Here is a 22497-nt window from a genome sequence, read left to right on the forward strand (position 1 = left end):
GCACTTTGGGTGGGGAGATGTCCTGGCCTTTAGAAGTGCCTGCTGGAAACCCGAGGCCTGGGATTCACTGTGAAGTTTTCAGAAGACAGAAAGCCGACAGGGCAAAGGTCTTGCTGACTGTTGTGTCCCGTGATGGTGTCCCAACTTGACAGGATCAGGGAATACCTGGGAAAACATCACTCGGGGTGTCTCTGAGAGTGTTTCCAGAGGAGGTCAGGGTGTGAGGGAGTGGACTAGGTAGGGATACCCACCCTGGACATGGTCAGTACCATTCAGACTACTGGGGTCCATAGAGAACCAGTAGGGAAGGCTGGCTGGTCTGTCTGAGATCTGGGACGTGCTGGCTTACACCAGCGGCCCCCCCACTGGGTTCTCAGGCTCCTGACCTTGAACTGACAGTTACACTATTGGCCTCCCTGGTTCCAAGGCCTTCAGACTTGGGGTGAGGCATGCTTCTGGCTTCCCAGGTCTCCAGCCTACAGGTGACCTGCCCCAGGACTTCCCAGCTGCTGAAATCACTTTTGCAAATTCCCCTGGTGAGTCCCCTGTCATATGCCTACGTAATCCCTGTCTGCTGTGCCTCTCCAGAGAGCACTGACTCACACAGCTGAGCGTGCTTGGCAGCATTCACACACGCACATCTTAAACACACACAAGCCAGGAGGAAATGAAATCAAAGCCACAATGAGACTCCACACCACACCAGTCAGGCTGGCTCCTATCGAAACAGAAAATGGCAGGAGGTGGTGAGGATGTGGGCATTTGGAGCCCTTGGGCACTGTTGGTGGAATGCAGTATGGTGCCACCACCGTGGAAAACGGTATGCAGCGCCTCAAAAACTTAAAATCGAGTGACATCTGATCCAACAATTCCAGGATCAGATGTCAAAGTGGGATTTGGATGGGCTGTGTACACAGCAGCAAAATTCGCAGGGGCCAGAGGTGGAAGCAACCCAAGTGTCCGTCAGCAGGTGCCCAGATAAACCAAATGTCGCCTGTCCAGACAACGGAATATTACTTGGCCTTTAAAAGGAAGCCAAGTGTGACCGTGCAGCTGTCAGATGGGTGTTGAGGACATTAAGCTTAGTGAGGCAGCCAGTCATCCAAAGGCCCATGCTGTGCCATCCCCCCAAACAAGTGTCTAGAGCAGTCAGCCGCCGTGAAAAATGAGTGGCCATAGGAAGCAGGCGGGAGGGCGGTGGCCAGGCTGGAGGATGGGGGCAGGAGTGGCATGATGGGAATGGAGTTTCAGTTTTGCAAGATGGAAAAGTTCTGGGAACTCTCTGAGTTGGTTACGCAACAACGTGAACACACTCGGTGTCCCGACCCGCGGGACATCAACGCGGACGGCAAACCTAAGAGAGAAGGAATGAAGGGACAAGAGACGCAGGGAGAGACAGCAAGACAGGAATTCTGATCAAGCTGCAAATTTTTATTGTTCTCACGGGTATTTATGCTGAGGGAATGAGGGGTATGACGAGGTGCAGCCTGGTTGGTTGTATTCTTCTGCTGGGTTCCTGATAGGGTGCAAATTCGCGCTGGCGGGAAGGTGAAGTTCGCGCCGGCGGGAAAGTGTAGTCCCGGAAGAGAAGCCGTGGGCGCCATAGGCGCCATACTGTCAGAATTATCAGCCAGGAGGGGGGGGGGGGGGGCGCTGCTGCTTATTGTAAAGGTCAGAATGTTCTCAGAATGAGAACTTCTTGGTCCCTGACAACTCGGCATGACGGAGCCGCAGGCGGAAGAGGCCAGGACGGAACAGTCCACACGTAGGTGTTGTGTCACAAGTTTTTAAAAGAGAAACATGTGCACACCAACAGAAGTGACCTGCGAGGCAGATGCGTGAGCCCGCCCGAAAGTTCTCCAAAAGCTGCTTTCAACTCAAAGAAAGCTCCCCAGAGCCAGGGTTGCGCAGAGGCAGAGAGAAAACACAGGATACTGGTTGGTAGGCGTCTAGGGGGAGAGGAGGAGCTGGGAGGGAGACGTGCACCTTCTATTTTTATCGCCTTTAATGCTGTTCAAACTTGTAAAACAAAAAAGCCACGTCTGTGCATAACTTTGGGAACAAAATGAGTTGGGTTTTTTTGTTTTGTTTTGTTTTGTTTTGTTTTGTTTTGTTTTGTTTTTTAATGCAGCTGCTTTCCGGGGACAGGAAGTCATCAACATAACCAGGTTAGCAATGGCTGTGGGATAGATGTGCCCCTGGCCTCTGGCCCTGGAGAAAGGGACAGCTTGAGAGGGGGCCGGGGTGGGGGACCATGATGGGGCTGGGTGTGTGCAGGAAGCCATCTGAGTCCTCACTGGAGCCTGGAACTGCTTGTGCAAGGTAAAGACTCTGGGTCTGGGGACAAAAGCATGGACAGAGGAAGGAGGATCCCCTAGAGAAGCCTTCTCAGCAAAACTGAGGCACAGAGAGATCGAATAAGTTGTCCAAAGTCACACAGTAGTAAATAGCAGAATTCTGGATTCTGCCTTAAACACCATACTAGGCTACTTCTTGGTAGAGACTATGGGACTAGGACTCATTGGACAAAAGTGGTTGAAACCCAAACTGGCAAGCCCACCCATAAAACGAAATACAGTAGGTCATGACACTGAAAAGCCCAAGAGTTCTGCTGCAAGCACAGCTGGATCCAGGTGCTCCAGTGACTGTGGAGTCCACTTTCCCTCTACTATCCCCTGTGCGGGCTTTATGTTCAAGCCGAGTTCCTCCAACAAGGAGAAAAGACGTGCCCCAGCATTCTAGGCTTAGGTTCTACCAGCCCAGCAACCTGCACAGAGCAGCAACGACTCCTACCAACAGGGTTCCAAGACTGGGCCTTGCGGGTTGGATGGGCCTCATCCCATTCCTGATCTCATGCTCTGATTTGGGGAGTGGAGGAGACAGCATCACCGCGCAACCCCTGGGGCTGAGAACCAAGGAGAAAAGGTTGCACCAAAGGAAATGAGGGGGCTACTCCCAAAGAAGGGTCCCAGCTACTGCTAGAGGTCCCTCCTCGGTGGGAGCGCCCAGCATCCCCCCAGGAGGGGCAGAGGGGTAGCACCCATCATAGAGACTGTCTCGGGCACGGCCTTTGTCACAAACCAAGCTGAGGGCGGGTGCACAGAGAAGTTGGCAGTTTGCCACCATTGGGTCTGAGGTCACCCATGTCCCGGGGCCCAAAAGGAACAGGAAGGAATGTGGTTTATGGGAGTCTGAATTCCTTCCCTGGCTCTGGTACTCTCTGGCCATGCGTCCTTAGAAAGTAAGCCACAGTGCTCAGCCTCAGTTTCCTCACCTGGGAAATGGGAGCAACAGAACCTCCCTGTGGAATTGCTACAGGGGACATCAGGGCAGAGGCACGTGGGGCCAGCACCACCTTGGCACCACCGGGGCTCCATCAGGTCACCTGTCAGCAGGTACTGCCCTCCTGGAAACTCCTGTGGGCACCTGAACCCAGGACCAGAGGAGGACCCATTGCTTCCAGAAAGCAATCCCTCTTTGCTTGAGTGGTTGAGACTCAAGCAAAAAGGAAAGAAATCGAGGCTGACGCCTGGGCTTTCTGAGCCTCCCCAGGACTCTGGACTCCACAGGGCTGAGAACAGGAGGGCCAACACTGCCCAGTCACTGGGTGGCTGAGAGCAGCAAGGGCCACACCAGGCCTCTCTGCAATGGCCGGGCTGCCGGAGGGAGCGCTGGAAGGAGGACGCGCAGCCCGGCTGGGGGCTGGCGCAGCTCCGGGCTGGGCTTCATCTCACTCTGCTGGAGCTCCCAGGGGCAGGTCGGACTCAGCACTTTGTCGCTGCAGAATGCCTGGCCGATGGTTCCCAAAGTGGGTGCCACAGGACCCACAGCACTTGGGACCCTGGCAGGTGTGCGGAACACTCGGAATGATTTCAATTCTGGAGAAAATGTGGCATAAACATGTTCAGAAAGCCTCCTCTCATGCAAATCTTAAGGTAACGCAAACTTCCCCCTGAAAATGTTCAAACTGTGTCGAGAACTGCTTCTAGGCCAGCTGCTGTCTGCGTGCGTTCGGGTGGCTGCTCTGCCACGTCAGCTCCGTCGCAGCCGGTGCCGGATCAGCCGGCCTGTCTGGCCGCAGGAAATCGGTCTTGAATTATTCAGATCGTGAATGAAACGGTGGCATAAAGAGCAGAACCTGGGCAGGAGCCGTCTCCCCTTAATCTGGGAGCAGGCAGCTCCATCACAGGCTCTAGCACGTACCTGGCGCTCCAGGAAACGTGGCACCATGTGGCGGATCAGCAGGGGCCGCCATCCCCGCTCCCCGGCCGCGTCCAGCCGACTACCGCTTTTGGAAATAAAGCCTTGGGGGAACACTGTCTCTGTCTTGTCCTGGCCACTTTGACACAACAGCAGCCCAGCTGAAGAGTTGCAGAGAGCCTTGGGCCTGGCCAGGTGGGCTTCACCAACAGCCGGCGCCCCTCGCTGAGTAAAGTCAACGCCCGTCTTGATGGCAAGACTTCCGGGGCCTGTAAAGGTTGCCGCAGGGCAGCGGGAATCGCTCCGAGAGGAATAGATAACCAGCCACCTCACAGAGCCTGGCCCACCGGGTCTCGTGTGACCCGAGCAGGACATCTCAGAACAGGGGTCAGGATTAAGGGGAGACCCCGCACGCTGGTGACGCCTCCCCCAGCCTCCCCCCAACGAGCTCGAGGACACCTCGGTCTGTGTCCCTCCAACTTTAGCCTCACCCACTGAGGCCAGTAGGGAACGCAGCCCATGGCCCTCTGCTTGGACAATGACACAAACAGTGCCTGGGGGGCCCAGCCCACAGGTCGTCCCTCCTGCCTGGGGCGTGTGCCGATGGCAACGTTCCAGCTGCACTGCGAGCCCAGCAGCCGCTGCTCCTGCACAGGAAGGAGACCAGGAGCAAAGCACGGGCCCCGCTCCCAGCCCCAGGTGCAGAGTGGGCCCAGGGCCCGTGGGCACTGCGAGCGGCTGCTCCCCTCCGGGTGGAGACCTCAAGCTTGTCCTGGTGCCTCACGGCCACTCCCGCCACACCCTGCCGTGACCGCTGCCAGTCTCCAGCTGTGCACACCCCAGCCTTGGCAGAGACAGCGGTGCAGGTGCCCCCTGCACCAGGCACAGGGTCAGGAAGGGCCAGTCTGCCCTGGGTGCTTCCAAGCCCGACTGAGGGGACCCACGGAGGGAAGCAGAAGCACTGAGATGGGGGACCCCCAGGAGCCCTGGAGACGGTGGCTGGGCCGGTGCCCACAGCAGGGCCCCGGGGAGGGCAGGCACGGCAGAGGCGGGAGCAGCCTCCCCGGCGGGGAGGGGAAAGCCCAGAGCACGCTGGAGGGTATTTTCCTCCATGTCTGCCTGTGGGGGACCCAGCCCTGCAGCCTCCTGGGACCAAGGGCAGCAAAGGCCCTGAGCGGCAGGAGTTGCAGGCAGCCCAGCAACACTGGAACCTCAGCACAGGGCCTCAGTGGAGCTCATAGGAGGGATCAAGGGTCGTGGCGGCAGCAGGCGTCTACACCCAGGTGTGCACAGTGTGCTGGCTGCAGGCAGAACACTGTGCCCACCGTCCTCCTCACAACCTCCCTATGAAGTGGATGTGACTCGCCACCCAGTTTCCCAAGAAGCTGAAGTTCAGAGAGGGTAAGTAAGTTGCCTAAGTCCACACAGTGAGGAAGTGGCAGGGCCAGGTTTGAAACCAGGCTCTTGACGGCTCTCTCTTAACCTCTTCCTGGTAGGAGAGAGAAGATTCCAACTCAGAGACCTGACCTGTGCGTAGGCAGCTGCTGAGTCATTTCCTCCCAGGCCCCCACGGCAGGCTGCTTGAGCCATCAGGACGTCCCTCGCCAGCCACCTCTCCCCCTCATGGGGCACGTAGTAGGCATCCAGCAACCAGCTGTGGGTGAGTAAGAGGCCGTGACGGGAGCTGGCTCCATGGCAACCAGTTTTCCCCTTGAGTCCACGCTGAAAGACAAAACAAGCTCTCCCAACATTTGCATGGTTACAATCGTCTTGAGATCGAAATGTGCTTCTCCAAATTACCCCCATCTGGTTCCAAAGAACACAGGCTCCGGGCGGATGGGAGAGCACCTGCCTAGCACGTAGCCAGCGCTGGGCTGCATCCGGGCCCTGCCAAAAAAGGGAAGAAAGAAAAACATGTAGATTTGAGCTTGAGAAGGTAATATGTCCGGCCCTGACAGTAAGCGTGAGAGGAGCCCTAGGATGCTGGGAACGGCCACCGCCAACCAGGCCACAGTCAGGGAAGCATGTCCCTCCTCTGGGTGGTGGCTGGCCCCGGGCACCGGTCACGTGGGCTTCCCTGTGAGCCATCATTCTCTCATGAGCCTGGGCACTGATGTGATGGATCCCGTGGCCTCTGATGGCTGAGCCACTGCAGGTGTGGGTTTATTGGCCAGGGGTAAACATCTTATCCCAGACGATCTAACTCGAGTGTTAGGAGACAGACAGAAGCCGAGGTACCTGCCACCAAGTCAGGGTCCTTGTCCCTAGAGGATGGGCTCATGGGTTTTGTTTTCAGAAAGCAGAAGGTCATGTGTGACCAGGGACCTGTGGCGGGCCCCTCTGAATGGGGCCACTTAGTCTAGATGTGGGGGGTGGCAGAAAGGACCCCCCCTCAGGGGGCCAGGAAGGTGACTGTGAAGTAGGGTAAGTAGCCCTGGCCTACAGGGTGTGGGAGGCCTGGGGACGGGGCTGGGGCCAGTGCCTGATGTCCCTTTGCTCATCCAGCAGGGTAGAGGCATCTGTGAACTGGCCGTCTCCTCCCCTTGGTGACCACCACCCGTGCCTCTGGTCACACCTGTTTCTCCCAGTCCCACAGAGGGCCAGAACTATGGTCACAATCTCTATCTCCGGAGCCCAGCTCAGCACCTGGCCTGGAGAAGGTGCTCAGAGAAGGAGGCCGGTGGAACCATCTTCGGTGTGTGATTAGCAGGCGCTGCCCTCAGAGGCCGCTGGTGCCGAGCCAGGAAGTAAACACTTCCGGGGGCTTAGAGGTGGGCGCTACAACGAGGTGTTCGGGCTTACCTACCGCAGGACAAGGTGGCCTGGGTTCAAGTTCTAATTCCACCACTTGCTGGCCGTGCCACCTCAAGAAAGCCCCTCAGCCTCTCTGAGTCTCAGCCCCCTCCTCCGTTAATGGGAACAGTACGGAGTTACGATGAGGGTTCAATGAGCAGACGCTCATGGAATGATCGGAAGCCGCCGTTCTCATGCCTGGCTCAGAGTGGGCTGTCATAAAGGCCATCACCAGCCCATGTCACCTCTGTCATCCCTGGGGAAGTTTCCTCTGCTTAAAGGAAAAAATACACTCTTCTAGCTCAGGGTCCAGTAATGCCTGCGAGGGGATGGACGTGTTGTGGAGAGTCTCCGGCCCTCAGAGAAGATGGGCCCACGTGGGACGGGGTGGGCCTCCGTGCAGGACTCCTTCCCACCCTCCAGGGGGCGCTCCGGCTGGAGTTTATGCCAGGCCCCAAGGCGTCCATTCCATCCTGTCGGCAGGCCCAGTTCCCTGGGTGGCCAGGCCTGGGGCAGGAAGTGGCTTTGACCTGGTCCTGCCCCAGGGAGCTTAGCGCCTGGGGAAGCCAAATGTCCCCACAACTGCCAGGGCCCAAGAAGGCCCCAGGGACAAGGCAGGGGCCCTGCAGGGGGCTGCTGAGCCTGCGCAGGGCTGGAGTGACATTCAGGATCTCAGAGGGCATTGATTTAAGGCCGTCGTTTTCCCAAACCAATGCTTCCTCTGCAGAGACCCCAGGCTTGACTGCCACCGTCTACGTCACAGATGCGCCCGAGGCACTGCTGCCTCAAAATACTTAGGAATGCCACTGCCTGGGGGACCGGTCCCCTTCCCCACAATCCACAGACCTCCCGCCCTCCCCATAGGACAGGGGCTCTGGACTCTACCTTTGGGCTTGCTTCCTCCCTGGCTCTCCGTCAGGGCATCCTGGCTGGTCCTGCTCCCCAAGACAACCTGGGAGAAGTGGGCACCGTGACCACCCTCTTTTCAGATGAGGAAACTGAGGCATAGATAAGTGACGTGACTCACCCAAGGCAAGGCAGATGCTACCCTGGCCTTCTCTCCAAAGGGGCTGTGCTACCGACTACTAAGGACAAAAAGGTCAGCCAGGCAGGGGCCTGAAGGTCAAGTCCATATCTATCCAGAGTCTGTCCAGTGTGACAAGGGCATCCCCAGAGACTCCCTCAAGGGCACCCAGAGGACCCTGGGCTGGACTGGAAAATGGTCCAGTGTCCTTGCAGTGAGGGGCTCAGGGTGAACAGGGAACAAGAACGAATGGAAGTCCACCAAAGTTGGCAAGTGGAAATGCCAGTTAAACCTGCACCCAGCACACAACAGATGTGCTCATAGGTGTGCTACCTAGGGTCCGTGGGATACACCTGTGCTGAAATAAGGCGTGCTTCATCTGCAGGGGGAATTTCACTGAGTGCCCGCTGTATTATCTGACAGCCCTCCCCCTCAGCCGTGCCACCCCCAACTATCCTGTTGGAAGTTTAGAGTGGGGACTGGGGCCCAGACTCCTCTTCCAATGCGAGGTCCTGGTGACTAAATACAAACCTAGAAAAAGACCAGCAGGGTTCAAAGTGGCAACTTTTTCAAAATCGATGGCATCCCCTGACTGGTCTGGATTTGGCCTGGAGCAATGGCCTGTGGAGGCGATGGCTCCCCTGTCCCCTCCCTTGTCTCTCCTGTCCTTGGCTGTGTGACCTTCTCTCCTTTCCTGTGACTTGGGGCTAATAATAAACATTCTCCCAGAACTACTGGGAGAATCGACAGCTAGAGAAGAGGTTTGAGCACCACCAAGTCCTGTCTCCCCATTATGATCTCTTCATATAATTTCAATAACAATAAATGGGAGGTTGAATTGACCGAGTGACCCTGAGGCCCTTCCGGTGTTCTCCCCCAGCCTAGCTTTCTAAGAGGGCACAGGGTTAATGCAAACGCTGTGCTCTAGAGGTGGTTTAAAAACCCAGAGAAGCCGGAGCAAATTTGATTTAGGTGCCTAATTCCATTTGGAACGACTTTGGCAATAAGTAAACTGCTCTCCTTGGTTCTTTTAAATCAGCACATTTCAGCAGCAAAGTGACATCTTGGAGTCAGCAGTCCCCTGTGTCTCACTGGGCTGGCACAGGTGTGCCTACAATGAAGGGGCACAGAGGCCTGGCCATGTGCCAGCCAGCCGTGCCCGCCAACCTAGCCCCACAAGCACAAGGCTCTGCTGCCAGCTGCCCACAGCTGCAGCAGCCTCACCTGGGTGGGGCCCAGCGGCCTCTCTGCCTCCTGCCGCTCTCTGTGGGTGGTGCAGGTGCCCGAGCCAGCTCTCAGAGCGGCTTTAGTGACTGCATGGAGCACACTGCTGGTGCTCATGAGGGACGGGAGACTTTGGAAAGGAGACCTCAGCCTCAGCAGGCTTCCAGCACTGGAATCAGAATGGAGGGCCCTGCCCCAGGCCTGGGGTCGGGAGCGCTGCTGCAGTTTGCGGCATGGCTAAGCACGCACCTCGGGGTGGGGGCCCCGATTGCCCACTTACTAACCAGATGAGTTGCTGAGTTACGAGTCCCACTTCCACACCCCAGACACACACACAAACACTGACACACATGCTGTCATACACCCACACACAAATACACGGATACCCACGGGCTCAGGTACACACGTGTACACACAGACCAGATGCACACAAACATGCACACACACTGACGTGTGCACACCAACACAGACACCTAACATCCATAGGCTCCCACACCCGACAGGCAAAGCAAGACAGACACAGTGGCTGAACGTGGCCCCTGAGCCACTGCCTCCAACCCCCAGGTGGACCCTTGCCCCAGGCCTGACCTCAGCTCCATCCGTCCCCATGCCAAGATGAGTCCCAGAATCAAGAGAGGGTTTTGCCTTGTCCACACTTAGTCATAAAACAGAGCTGAGCGTGCCAGGGTCTGGGTTTTTAGGCCTCCTCGAAGTGTCCCCGGCTTTGGGGAAACCACCCCATGCAGAGCAGTGACCCCTTCCCAGAACCTCAGTCCACTCTGTCCCAGGCTGTGCTTCTGGAAATGTCTCCAAAGCCCCATGGCTGGCCTTTAAAGCAACTGGCCTCCAGAGTCCTCAGCCCTGGGCTATCTCGTCCCAACAACTAGAGGCCTTTGCTGGACCAAAGGCCGCCCTGGCTCCCCCGGTGGGAGCACAGCCCTCCCTGGGCTCCACCCGCAAAGCCGCCCCGGCCCCAGCACGGCAGGCCACTCCTGCAGCTGCCGCCCAGCAGCTCCCGGAAGCCAGGCCCCAGCCTGGGCCTCTCCAGGGCCTCAGTCTGTGGGCTGGGATGGAGCCCTGGGAGTGCAGGTGAGCGAGCCCCGTGAGGCCGAGGAGCATGAGAAAGGAGTGAGGCCAGGCATCCCGCCCCCCTCAACACCAAGCACCGGGGCTCACAGCAGGGTGCGCAGCCCAGAGTCTGCGCCGCAGCCAGCCTCGGCGGCCCCACTTCCACACCTCGGTGGGAACTGCCGCGAGCTGCAAGGGGTGAGCACAGCTCCGTGACGAGGGCCAGGGTCACCGGTGACACCAGGGTCTGCAAGAGCTCCTCCCCTCCCCTTCCACCAGCATCCCACGGCCCCTCCCACAGGAACCGGAGCCCAGGGCACCCTCCCCTCCACTGTCCCTCAACCCCTGCATCTAACTGGCACCGAGTCCCAGGGCTCATCCGTCCCAGTGACTATTCCAGTATAGCACACCCTGACACGTGGCGGCCTAAGCCAGCATTCGGATAGTCAGGGGCTGGCTGCTGAAGGCCAGGAGTCCAGGCAGGGCTCAGCAGGGACAAGTCGTCCCTACTGTGTCTGGGGCCTCAGCTGCGGAGACTCGAGGACTGGGGTCTAGGCTCCTCAGGAGACATCTTCACTCACCCGTCTGAGTTGAGTGGGGACCCTGCCAGGCCATCGGATGGGACATAACACATGTCCCTGGCCTCCTCATGTGGCTCCTACCTCCTCCCAGCGTGGCAGCTCAGCAGGTGGACATCAAGGACTCCAAAGGTGAGCATCCCAGGAGAACCAGGCCCAGCTCCAGAGGGTACATACTGTCACTTCTGCTGCACTCTGTCACTAGAGAGTCGGCCCAAATCCAAGGAAGGGGACATCAATACCATTCCCTGCTGATAGAAATGTCAAATAATTGCAGATGTGTCTGAAAACCACCCCCATGGCAGCAGTGACCCCGGAAGCCACACACTCCTGCCCAGGGTCTCCTAGCACCCAGCTGGGCACGTAGGCCTGGTCTTAGCCCAGAGGCTGAGACGCGATCCCCTCAGAGCTATGAAACAGCCCGCGGCCCTGCCCCTCAGGTCTGTCTCCAGGTGGGTGTTCACAACACAGGCAGGTCCAGCTGCTCCCCACTGGACTCCTCTGGCAGCTCACCTCAGAGCAGGCTGTGGCCAAGTCCCCTGAGAGGCAGCGTCTGTGTCTCCTGGCTGCACAGCTCCCCTGCTCTGCTCCATCAGCAATGCACACAATCCTCCACTCTCCTTCCTGATGGGCCTTCACAGGAGACTCTCTACCGGAAAGGTCCCTTTTTCCTCTATAGGGGTCCTAGAAAGCTCTTACTGTAGATGTCATAGGAAACTCTTACTTGAGCTTCAAAACCCAGCCTGGATGTCACATCCCCTGTGATGCCATCCCAGCCCGCTTACGATTATAACAGATGCGGGCCTGTTCTCAATGGTGTCGGCACCCTGGAATCACTGGAGAGCTTCACGTAGCTCTCCAGTGATTGTAGGTGCCACCACAAGACATTCTGTTTAATGACAGAGTGCAGCCTGGGCAGGAGGACTTTTCTTAACTCCCCAGGAGATTCCAACGTACAGGTGAGGTTGAGAACCACTGGTGTAGACCAGAGTCCACAGTGTGTCTGCATGTGGAAACCGCCTGGGGAAGTTTCAAACCTTTCCCCCAGGGCCCACCTCAAGGCTATCAAATCAGAATCCGCAGGGCTGAGGCCCAGATGATGAAATCGATATCTCATAAAATCTCCACAGATGATTCCAGTGCACAGCCAGGGTGGAGAAACACCGCGTGAATCCTCGCTCTCACTCCAAAACGTGACAGATGGGCATGACTTGAAATCTTAATCCAAGTTTCGATTTGTAGATGATCTTTATCCCCAAGTGAGCAGGGTCACCAATCTGTGGGTTTTACAGAACATATCACGAGCTACTGTCTAATTGTAAAACCATTAAATGAATGCAAAAGATGAATAATTTAAAGATCAATTTCATGCACATAATAGATGCTCAGTAAATATTCATTGAATGAATTGATAGGTCAATTGATCAGTGCACCTGTAGTTCTACATTGCCAAATACTTCCTCATATCTCCAGAGACTCTGAGATCCCTAAGGACAGGCCTGGGGACTCAAGGACATTTGATGAATGAAGCAATAGATCCATGCACAATAGATCCATGCACAAACCACTCTGAATGTTCCTGGCTCTCTCTGTATTCTCTAGGTGTGCAATGAATTTCCAGGTGAACAGAAAAATGCTAATAAATCATTTTTGTTGAAAGGATGGCAATGTCACCATTTAATTATGTGACTTGTTAATCAGCTTGCCCAGGCTATCGTGCATTCTTAGAGGCCTGGGGAGAAGCTTCTCTGGAGGCTTTTCAGTTCAACAGCAACTCAGAGACTCAGGGCCAGCCCTGGGCCATGCCTGCACTAGGACAGCAGACAGCAGCAATGCTCTGGGCACCACCATCACTGTGACGTGGCTTAGCCCTTCCTAAGCAGCCCCCACTGGGGACATGGCCGAGAGTGAATCTGGAGCCATGACCTGTGTGTCATCCCTGTCTTGTGACCCCAGCTAATTTGGTCTCTTGAACGCAAGAATATTCCTTCCCTGAGCCCCACAGCCAAGGAGCTGCAGCCCAGTGGGAAGAGCTGGGTGCTGGAACAAGAGCCGGTTCTCGAGCCCAGTCCACTATTTATTAGCTGTGACCAGGGCAACTCACTGGGCATTCGTAGCCCCCTCAACAGCAGCAGTACCTGCCTCAGAGGTCATTATGAGAGGAAGATGAATGGTACCCATGGAGACTGAACCCCAGGACTGGCACAGAAAAGGGGTTCAGGATTTGACAGGTGATGGCCCAGAGTTGCAGTCCTGGGGCCCAGGCCTGCCTTTTGGTAATCCTGCCACTTGGAACAAGACACCTATCTTGGTGGGCCTGGGTACCAGGACCAGTAAGAGGACCTATCATGTGCCATTGCCAGGAAGACCCACAATGACAGGCTTGGGTCAAGCAGCACAGGCTCACAGCTCGTGATGACCACCACGAGTTCTAATAACCAGAGGCCAACCTCCTCCCAGCAGGGTGCAGCGGTGGCCGTGTGCTGACGAGACCCCAGAGACATGGAAGCACATCTCCTTCCCGCCCGGACTCTGTGTCGGTGAGAACACACACGGTTCAGAGGGGCTGGGGCAAGAGGAGCAGGGCCACCGCAGGCCACACCCACCCCACAGGCCCGAGCAGTCAGGGTCCTCCCTCCTGTGGGCTCTGTCACCACCAAGGCTTCAAGGAAGAGCAGGCCCCCACGCAGGGTCTTTCCCCACTCACAACCTGAACCAACTCAGCAACCAGACCCTGCACTCCCCCACCCCAGAAGGAAGAGTGCACCTCTCCAACACAAATGTATTTCTAGAACCATCCCAGACACTGTTTCCCCTTTTTCCCCCAGGCCCCAAAGTTCCCCAGGTGAAACGGGCCAATGGACAAGGTGCTCTACTAGGGGGGTTCAAGCCTGCTTCCCAAATGTGCACACAGGTCCTGGTACAGGTAAGAAAAATGAAGACGGAACATTTCTTTGGCAAAGAGAACCACTGTGCACCACCAACAATCCAGGTGCACTTGGGTGGCCATCTTCTAACAAAGGTCAGTCTGCCTCTGTGGACAAGATTAGCCTTCATCTAAGTCAGGACCCTGGGGCAGTGCAGCTGAGCTGGGAATTTTCTAAAGCAGCTAAATTGTGAGTCCTGGTCAAGCCCAAGGCCCTCCTGCCCCAGGCAGCCCTGTGCATCCAGGAGCACACAACCCAGAACAGAGCAACATGGAGAAAGGCTGGTAGCTCCTGTCTGAAGGCACAGGCCCCATATGGGTGAGCCACAGCTGGCTGTTGCTTTGGGCAATCGATTAACCTCTCTGTGCCTAAAATGCGAATAAAAGCAATGAGTGCTGCTTCCCGGCCCACAAAGAACTACTAATTGCTAACAGCCCTCCCTCTGGTCCAAGGGGAACCCTGCAGAGGAAGGTAAACTTGAACCTTCTGGACTCTCAGAAAGAGTAACTCAGAACAACTCTGAAAATGTCAAATTTCTGTGGGATCTCTTATCTTCAAAGTTCATTCAGTCTTTATGTTTAATTCATAACATATTAGTTTGTTTTAGTAAAATGATGTTTCAAATTAGCTAGTATCGTGGGAGTATCTGGATGACGCAGAAAGCGGTGATGCGACACTAGCTTCGCGCTCACCCAGCCTCCCACACCCCGGACACCAGCCCTCGCTGCACTCGGGGTGGGGGTCAGCTTGGAGTTTCTGCCAGCACCTCTGCTAAGGTTCTCCTGGACCGTGTGCATCGACATCAGAGGGGTCTGCTCGTCTCTGTGGAGCAGGGACGGCGTCGTGCAGGAAGCCTGGTCTAAATGGAGTTCCTTCGAAGCAAAGCCTGAGCCGGAGTCTTGGTGCAGGTGACCTACTGGTGGGGGCCGGGTGAGCCCAGGAGGCAGGCGGGAGAGGAAGGGCAAGGTAGACCGGAGCCGAGGTTGAAAGGCCTTGCCGAAGCTGCCCTGGCAGGAGCAGAGGCCTCCCAAGGTTGCTCGCTCCAACCCAAGTCACCACCCCTGTCGTCTGTGACTGAAACTGCCCCAGGGCATGAGCCGCTCCACCCATCCAGGCTGCACCAGCACTGGGGGAAGCAGGGCCCCTGTGGCACACAAAAGTCCCCTGTGTCTGTGAGGTGGGGTGCCCCGGCCTGCCGAGGGCTGAGCACACCTGGAAGCTTCCGTGGCAGTTCCATCTGCAGGAAGGCTGGGCCTGGGTCCCCACCGCCTGCTCCACCCTCAACCCTCGAGAGGCAGGAGCATGAGCTTCCAGGGGAACAGGGGCCCTGCAGCTGCCCCTCAACTTCAGGCTCACACGAGCGCGCATCAGCTGCGCGGGAGGGAGGCTCTCTTATCACACCCCCATCAGCCTCATGCTCCACCCCAAGGAGCACAGCTTTCCTGCATGTCTCAGGTCATCAGGATAGCGGCCATTGCCCTGGTGAGAGATGCACCCCCATGAGCCATGAGCCCCTATTGACACTAGGGAGCCCCCAAATGCCCTGTATCCAACGTTCTCTCACGTTGCTAGGGTCCTGCTGGTGGACAGACGATCTTTCGGGGAAACAACCTGGCCCACATCTCTAGAACTTTAAGAATGGCCAGAACACTTTCCGAGAGAAGATACAAAAAAACTGTGATCTGAAGGAGACACGAGAGCACAGGTGTCACCTCAGTGGTTACAACAGCAAAGAACTGCCATTTCCATGTGGCGCAGCAGGGTGCTGAGGAAACACCCCACAGGCAAGTCTGACAGAGGGCTTTTCCAGGCAGGGCACAGCCCTGAGGCATGCTCTGACTTTATAAATATTTCTAATATGTGCTTTGAAAGTGCTAAAATAAAACACACTAAAACCCTAACTGCAGGGATCTCTGAGTGGTGGAACCATGGTCGTTCAGGTTTTCTTCTTTATACTTGTCTGTAATTGCAATTTTTCTATGAGTATCTGAGTCTTTCAGAGCCAGGGGAGAGGCCTGGCCTACTGCCATGAAGGCCAGCCTCCCCTGACACTAAGGCCCCTGGGATGTGGACACCCTGTCTCCCAGCCATGAGAGGTTACAGCCTGGGTGCCCTCCTCCCACCAGGGCTCATTCAATGTGTTCCCACTCCATACACTCCCCTGGGGATAGGGGGAGCTACTGGCAGGATCCCCCTGCCTGGTCCCAAACCCAGTTGGCTAGCATGATAGTGAATCTTTCATAATTTCCAACCCAGATTCTCCTGCACACAGGCCTTTCTGCATGGCCTGGAGGAAACAGGTATTTGAGAGTCACCCAGGCACAGGGTCTGGGAGAGAATCAAGCCCAGCTCCCATTGCTCAGTAGAATGAGGCCACCAAGGACTGTGCCATTTCTGGGCACAGCCTGGTGACCTCAGTAGGCCTGGCCACAGCCTGGCTTAGCAGCCCAGCAAGGCCAGTCCTGGAGGGTACTGGAAAGAAGGGGTTGGCCTCACGTTCTAAGAGGGATCCTAGTCCTTTAGTCTCAGCCACCATGCCCAAGGCCAGACCTGCTGGAAGGACAGAGCTGGTCCTCCAAGGTGGGCCATGTTGGCCCATGTCTACCCTTAGGAACCTGCCAGCCTGCGACAGCCAAATCCCACATCTCCTGGCTGTCTGGCCTTGGGCACAAATCATGGGTGGGGGCTGTGGTCTCCTTGCCAGACATCTTCCTCTCCGGTCCCTGAACCCCAAGGTTGTTAGCAAACCTCCTACTGGAAATACAAGGCTTGGCTACCTGGTGAGTCTGAGCATGGATAACATGGGAATGAGAAGAAAGTGCCATCTTGATCATTCTCCTGGTACCTAAGTGCATGGAGAATGATCTGGAAGGGTAAATACTAAAGAAGGAAGGGCCAAAAGGCTGCTGGGGAACAAAGACTGTCTATATCACAAGTCAAAAAGTATCTCTGCATTGTTCAAACATTTTATTACTCATGAAGTACTAGACTCAATTTTTTTTTTTTTTTTTGCTAGTACCGACTGACTAACAGAAGAAGAAATTATTGGCCATCTCCTGGGCATCGCTTATGTACCAGGTTGAACAGAGCAAACGTAGAGACTCATCTTCATGTTGAGGCTATAAATTGACAGACAAATAGGAGGCAAAAGGTGAGTGGGAGGAAACAGACATGCCAGGCAGTCAGAAGAATGTCTGCTGTCCTGAGATGGCAAGAGCCTAGCAGGCTGGAGGTCAATGCCACAGGTACATGGAGGCTCAAGGAGCAGTCCCAGAGGACGGAGGGAAGCCTGGGGTGGGCAGCAGGGAGCTAGGGGAGGCTGTGTCCAAGGAGTTGGAGTTTCATTGTCAGTGTGTCAGGAGCCGTCAAAGGCTTTTAATCAGGGAATACTACATGAACCATTTCAGCAGATCCTTCTGGCCTCTTGTGGCATGGAGAACGTGGAAAGGCAAGAGAGGACATGTGACCAGTTAAAGCACGCCATCGCATTCATCCAGGAGCAGTAGCTCATGGTTCATTTTTAAAAGAAAAAATTAATAAGCAAAATGAATGACCCTACTTCTTACCAGGTGGAGCCTGAGATCCGAGGAGACAAAGATAGGAGAATCAGGTGTGTTACCCCCAGTGAGCAGGAGAGCAGAGAAGTTGGCAACTGGGGTCTGAAGGTCCAAGGTGTCTGGCTTCATTGCTTGCCTGTCCAGTGATTCAGAAGGATTGCTCAATCTTTCAAAGTCATGCTTTCTATCTCTAAAAAGTGGAAGGTAATTATTCCTGCCTCCCCAGATTGTCATGAAGATGAATGAGCTACTGCTCAATAATTTTAGTTTATCACCATCACCATCATCACCACCACCACCATCATTGTACTATCACCACCATCACCACCACTATATCATCATTACCATCATCACCATCACCACCACCATCACCAACATCACCATAACCACCATCACCACCATTATCACCGTCACCATTACCTCCATCACCACCACTATTATCATTGTCCTCACCACCACCATCATCATCACCACCACCACCGCCATCATCACCACCATCACCATCATCACTACCATCACCGCCACTACCACTATCATCATCATCATCATCGCCACCATCATTACCATCCATCCTGCTCCCAGACTCCTTCAGAGTCAACACCCCACCCTGGCTCAGCAGAAGAGCTCTGGGGTTGGGTGGGCTGCCTATCCTCTTGGTCTCTGGTAGCTTTGCCAAGCAATCATCACAATTGTGGTGTCCCTTATCTAAAATGAAATTGTGGGACTCGTGTTCAAAAGAGCAGGTGGAAATTATCATCGAAGTTACTCCTTGCTTTCACAGCCTATCTTTCTCATCTTGTTGTGGTGTTTTTTATTTGCTATTTGATGCCATTTTAAGTAAAGAAAATTAAAATTTTTAATTACTTGTATGAATTTTACCATTCATCATTATATTGTACCATGCAGTTTTAAATGCAAATATAGGAACATTTAACTCATAATTGGAATCATCAAAATTACACGGTTCACATTTTATAGTTTACATATGCAAATGTATTTTTGTCCTAACCGCTACAGTGAAAACGCTGCGCAAAAGCAACTCGACTCTCTTCCGTTTTTCTCACTCCTTGTTAGAATCGTCCTACCAACACTCGGCCTTCGTTTACTCATGAGTAAGGGAGCATTAAGAAGAAAAAAAGTACAGTGGACCTCTCTTTTCTTCTCTCTGGGTCATCGTTTTCAGTGTAAGCGATTGGCCAACCCAGTGAAGCAGAGGTAGAGCGCCTTGTGTTTCTTCAAAGGTTTCTTCCTGCATACAAAGCTGGTTCTGAGCACCCACTCACTCAGATGTGACTGTGACACACGCCCTTGAATTCTGCTTGAGTGTCATTGAGCTCCCACACATCAAGTCCTCCAGAATTCTGTGCTCATGGGGTAATGAGAAGATGATATGCAAATAAATTTACAAGATACAACCTTCATGTGTATTGTACAAATCTCCCGTGCTAATGCGCCTGCTCTGTGGTTCCATCAGACTTCACTGGTTTGAACATTAAATTATTAAAATTTCAAACTGGTGGCCAAAGAGCGTTAAACCAAGAAGAGACTTTGATTATGCAGGTGGCAGGCACATGAAGCCGTCCCTGCCTGCCTTTTCTGGCATGATGTGCTTCCAGCGTGCCCACCTCCCTGGGACGGGAGGACCCAATGCAAACCAGGTGGTGGGAACGCTTTGCAAACCGCTTCTCCTGCACAGTGTGAGGCTGTCATGGTCCCCGAGCCTGAGGGTAGCGAGCAGGCCGCCCCAGAGCCAAGCAAGCTCGGGGTGGAGGCTTCCCCTGCACGAGCTGATTGTGATTCCAGACAAGCTTGAATGACACAAGTCCATTTTACTTGCAAAGTCTGAACTGTGCTCGGTAACCCAGCAAACTCAGCACCAGCGCATGTTTCTCTGAGCAGCATCCGGGACGATTGCAGTTTGCAGTCAAAGACTGGCTGTGCTCAGCAAGTCAAAGTCCCCCTCCACACACATAATCAGAACTTTTGCTAACAGGAGGTGGGTGTCACTGCGGGTGCTGGGACAACCAGCCGTCCCTTTCTGCAGTTCTTAGAACTGGCAGTCGACAATGGGTGTCTTTGGCAATGGCTTTTCTGTCTAGCTGTTCTTTGCCTGTCCTCATTTTCTCTGAAGCAGGCTGTGTCCTCAGGCCAGCGCTCAGCAGAGGTGTGACTTTGCCTCATAAAGCCTTTCTGGTCTGGAGAAGGTGTTGGGAATTGTCACACATTCTTGTTTGGGAAAGCAATTTCCTGCTCTCTTCTGGGCCAGGAAGCAGACAACCCCACTGGCCTGGACAGTGGGCTCAGGCTGCACAACAGGGCGTCCAGAGAAAGCAGAATGGAAAAGTCACGCACTGAGACCCAGGAGGGCCCAGCTTGCCACCATGGCCAGGAAACCAGCTCCACCCCTGATGCCGAGGAAGCAGCCACAGCCTGGGAGCTCCACCAGCTGGGAAGCCGAGACGCCAGCAGAGCCGTGCACGAACCCTTCCCTTCAGTCTGTCTGACCCTCACGGGCACTCAGACACACGGGGGTCATGACCCTGCTGAACGGTGCTGTACCTGAGGTTTAGAAAGCTGAGTAACCAAAACGGTTATTGTCCAGCTGCACGGAGGACAAAATTGAGGCTTGGAGAGGTAAGCAAGTTGCTCAAGGTCGCCTGGCAGAACTGAGGGTCACACCCACATTTGAGCAACACCTAAATCCATGCTCAAATGCTGGATTACGACTATGGATAGACAAACTGGAGCCCAGACAGGGCAGTGAAATCTTGGGACAACAATGTGGACAACTGGCACTTACAGAGAGCATCTCATGGGCCACTTGGAGGAGTCAGAGAGGCAAGGGGCAATGTTGGTGAGGAGCTCCAGCCCATCCACTCCATCCAGGGCCCCTTGGTGCCTGGTCATTAGTTGAACATCAGAGGAGTTCAGTCAGTGTGATGGCAGGTGGATGGATGGATGGATGGACGGATGGATGGATGGATAATCCGCACCGCCGTGTCCAGGGGGAGCACAACTTGAACTCTGCCCTCTCCTACCCTTTCCATGGAAGCTAGTTGTCCCTGCTGTGTCATCAGCATCTTGGGCTATGACACTGGTGCACAGGCTTGAACATCTACTCTCTTGATATAAACACCTCTATCTCCAAGACTCTGAGGCGCCACACCTCCAGAAGGCATGTCCTCCCTGGCCCCGCCCAGCTGTCTCCCCTGCACCCCCCACACACACACCTCCATTTCTAGGATGGCCCTTCTACCAGTATCACTCCTTTCTCTCCCTTCAGCCCACAAGTCTTGTCCAGTCCCTCACCCCAGCCTGTATCAATCGGCCTTGAATGGCTGGAACAAAAATACAAGGCTGAACAACTTAGAGGAGGAGGAGTTCATCTGGCTCACAACTTCAGAGGTTCCGTCCATGGTCAACCACCTCCATCGCTTTGAGCCCAAGAGGCGCTTCTCTGCTCATGGTTGCTAGGAAGCAGGGGGCAGGGAGCCTCAGGGCAAAGGAGCCCTTTCGAGACACACCCCAGGTGACCCACCACTTCCAACCACTCCCCACCTGCCTTCAGCCGCCACACAGTTAGTCCAGTCAAACTAAGATGGACTGATTAGGTACAGCACTCACTATCCAATCACTTACCTCTGAATATTCCTGCATTCACACAGGAGTTTGGGGGGAACACCTTATGTCCAAACCATAACACAACCTCTCTAGAGACCCCAGACCCCTTTCCCTCACAGTGCTATTTCCGGACTTTAGAACCAGGAGGATCCAGCTCACCACGCCCCAGCTCTGAGCACAAGATCCCCATCTGAAGGTGATGTGCCCTCCCTACGCTGGAGGTGGTAAGCACCCCATGAAGCAGAACTGTACTTGGAATTAGTGATGGTGCTCTTACGGGAACCATACTGGTTATGATATTTTACCAATTTAAGTGAAAGCTATAGCTGCCGGCACTTCCACATTTTATACAGGCGAGTTCCAAAAAGTCTGTGACAAAACTGATTAAGAACAAAAACAAAACACACACACAAAAAAAAAACAGCAACAAGAAACCAAAGGCCTTAATGACAAACTCCCAGCTTCTGAAGCTCTGAAAGAATTGCCTCATAGGACAACGACGAAGTGTGCAGACAAGAGACCTTGGAAAAAATAAAAGAAAACCCCTAAAAACAACAGGAAAACTCAATTTCTCACAAAAATCAGACCTCAATATGAAAACAACTTTATAGAAAGGTGTTTCAGAATATATTGACCTGAGATAAGACTCCTTTGATGGAGCTTCTATTTTTAAGCAGAAAAAACTATGTGCTGTCCCAGAAGAACAAAACACTAAGGAAGCCTGTCATTTTGTACCATCTTAATTTAATGCAGAATTCCAAAAAATCACAAATAAAGATGTTCTGCTGGATGAGTCTCTCTTGTAAAAATATTTACTGTAGAAAGTGCCCTGTCCCCGGGGGCTGTCCTAACAAATATCAGAGACCAGCAGCCTCGACCAGCAGGCATTGGTGGGCTCACTTCTTAGGCTGGGGTCTGAGAGCAGGGCGCCTGAAGGGTGGCTCGTGGGTGGTTGGTTGGTTTGTGTCCACTCGTGGTTTTCCCTCTGTCCCTGCCTATGTGCTAATCCCTTCGTCTCATTTTGGATTAGGGCCACCTTAATGATCTCCTTTTATCTTCATCACCTCTATAAAAATCCTGTCCCCAACTCCAGCCACTTCTGAGGTACTGGGACGGAGCGGGGAGCGCCCGCGTGGATTAGCGGGAGCACAGTTCAGGGTCCAGCAAGGTCTCCCACTCAGTGTCCTCACAAGGTGGCAGCGTGCAACACGATCGAAGAAACGAAGGAACAGGATGGTATTGTGATGGAGCTTGGGGGCCGCAGCCCACTCCTTCTGCCACATCCCGTGACTGAAGAGGAGAGAACCTCAAGGGAGGGAGCATGAGCTTCCGTGCTGGCAGCTGCCGCCGGACCGAGAGCAGCGGCACTGGGTCTGCAAGACACTGACCCTCCCCTCAGCAGTGGGGTCGAGAGGCCTCCATGAGGAGCCCAGAGGCGCTCGGCCAGTCCTGAGGGCAGCTCAGGACAGTAGAGGAGGAAAGCGGTGGGGAAGAGGTCAAGATGG

The 22497-nt window shown here is 54.6% G+C and overlaps 1 long non-coding RNA gene across 1 annotated transcript in view; it reads right to left on the reverse strand.

Annotated features, from left to right (window-relative positions):
* Window positions 1-1587: 1587 nt before the first annotated feature.
* Window positions 1588-22497, reverse strand: part of LOC124985046 (uncharacterized) — a 30102-nt gene continuing 9192 nt past the window's right edge. Inside the window, exons 2-4 of the long non-coding RNA XR_007108791.1 lie at window positions 11401-12164; window positions 10891-11138; window positions 1588-6087 (exon numbers count right to left, since the gene is read on the reverse strand). This is a non-coding gene — a long non-coding RNA (uncharacterized LOC124985046). The remainder of the gene's footprint in view (window positions 6088-10890; window positions 11139-11400; window positions 12165-22497) is intronic.

The sequence above is a fragment of the Sciurus carolinensis genome, chromosome 5 (assembly GCF_902686445.1).
Source record: "Sciurus carolinensis chromosome 5, mSciCar1.2, whole genome shotgun sequence".
NCBI classification, from domain to species: Eukaryota; Metazoa; Chordata; class Mammalia; order Rodentia; family Sciuridae; genus Sciurus; species Sciurus carolinensis.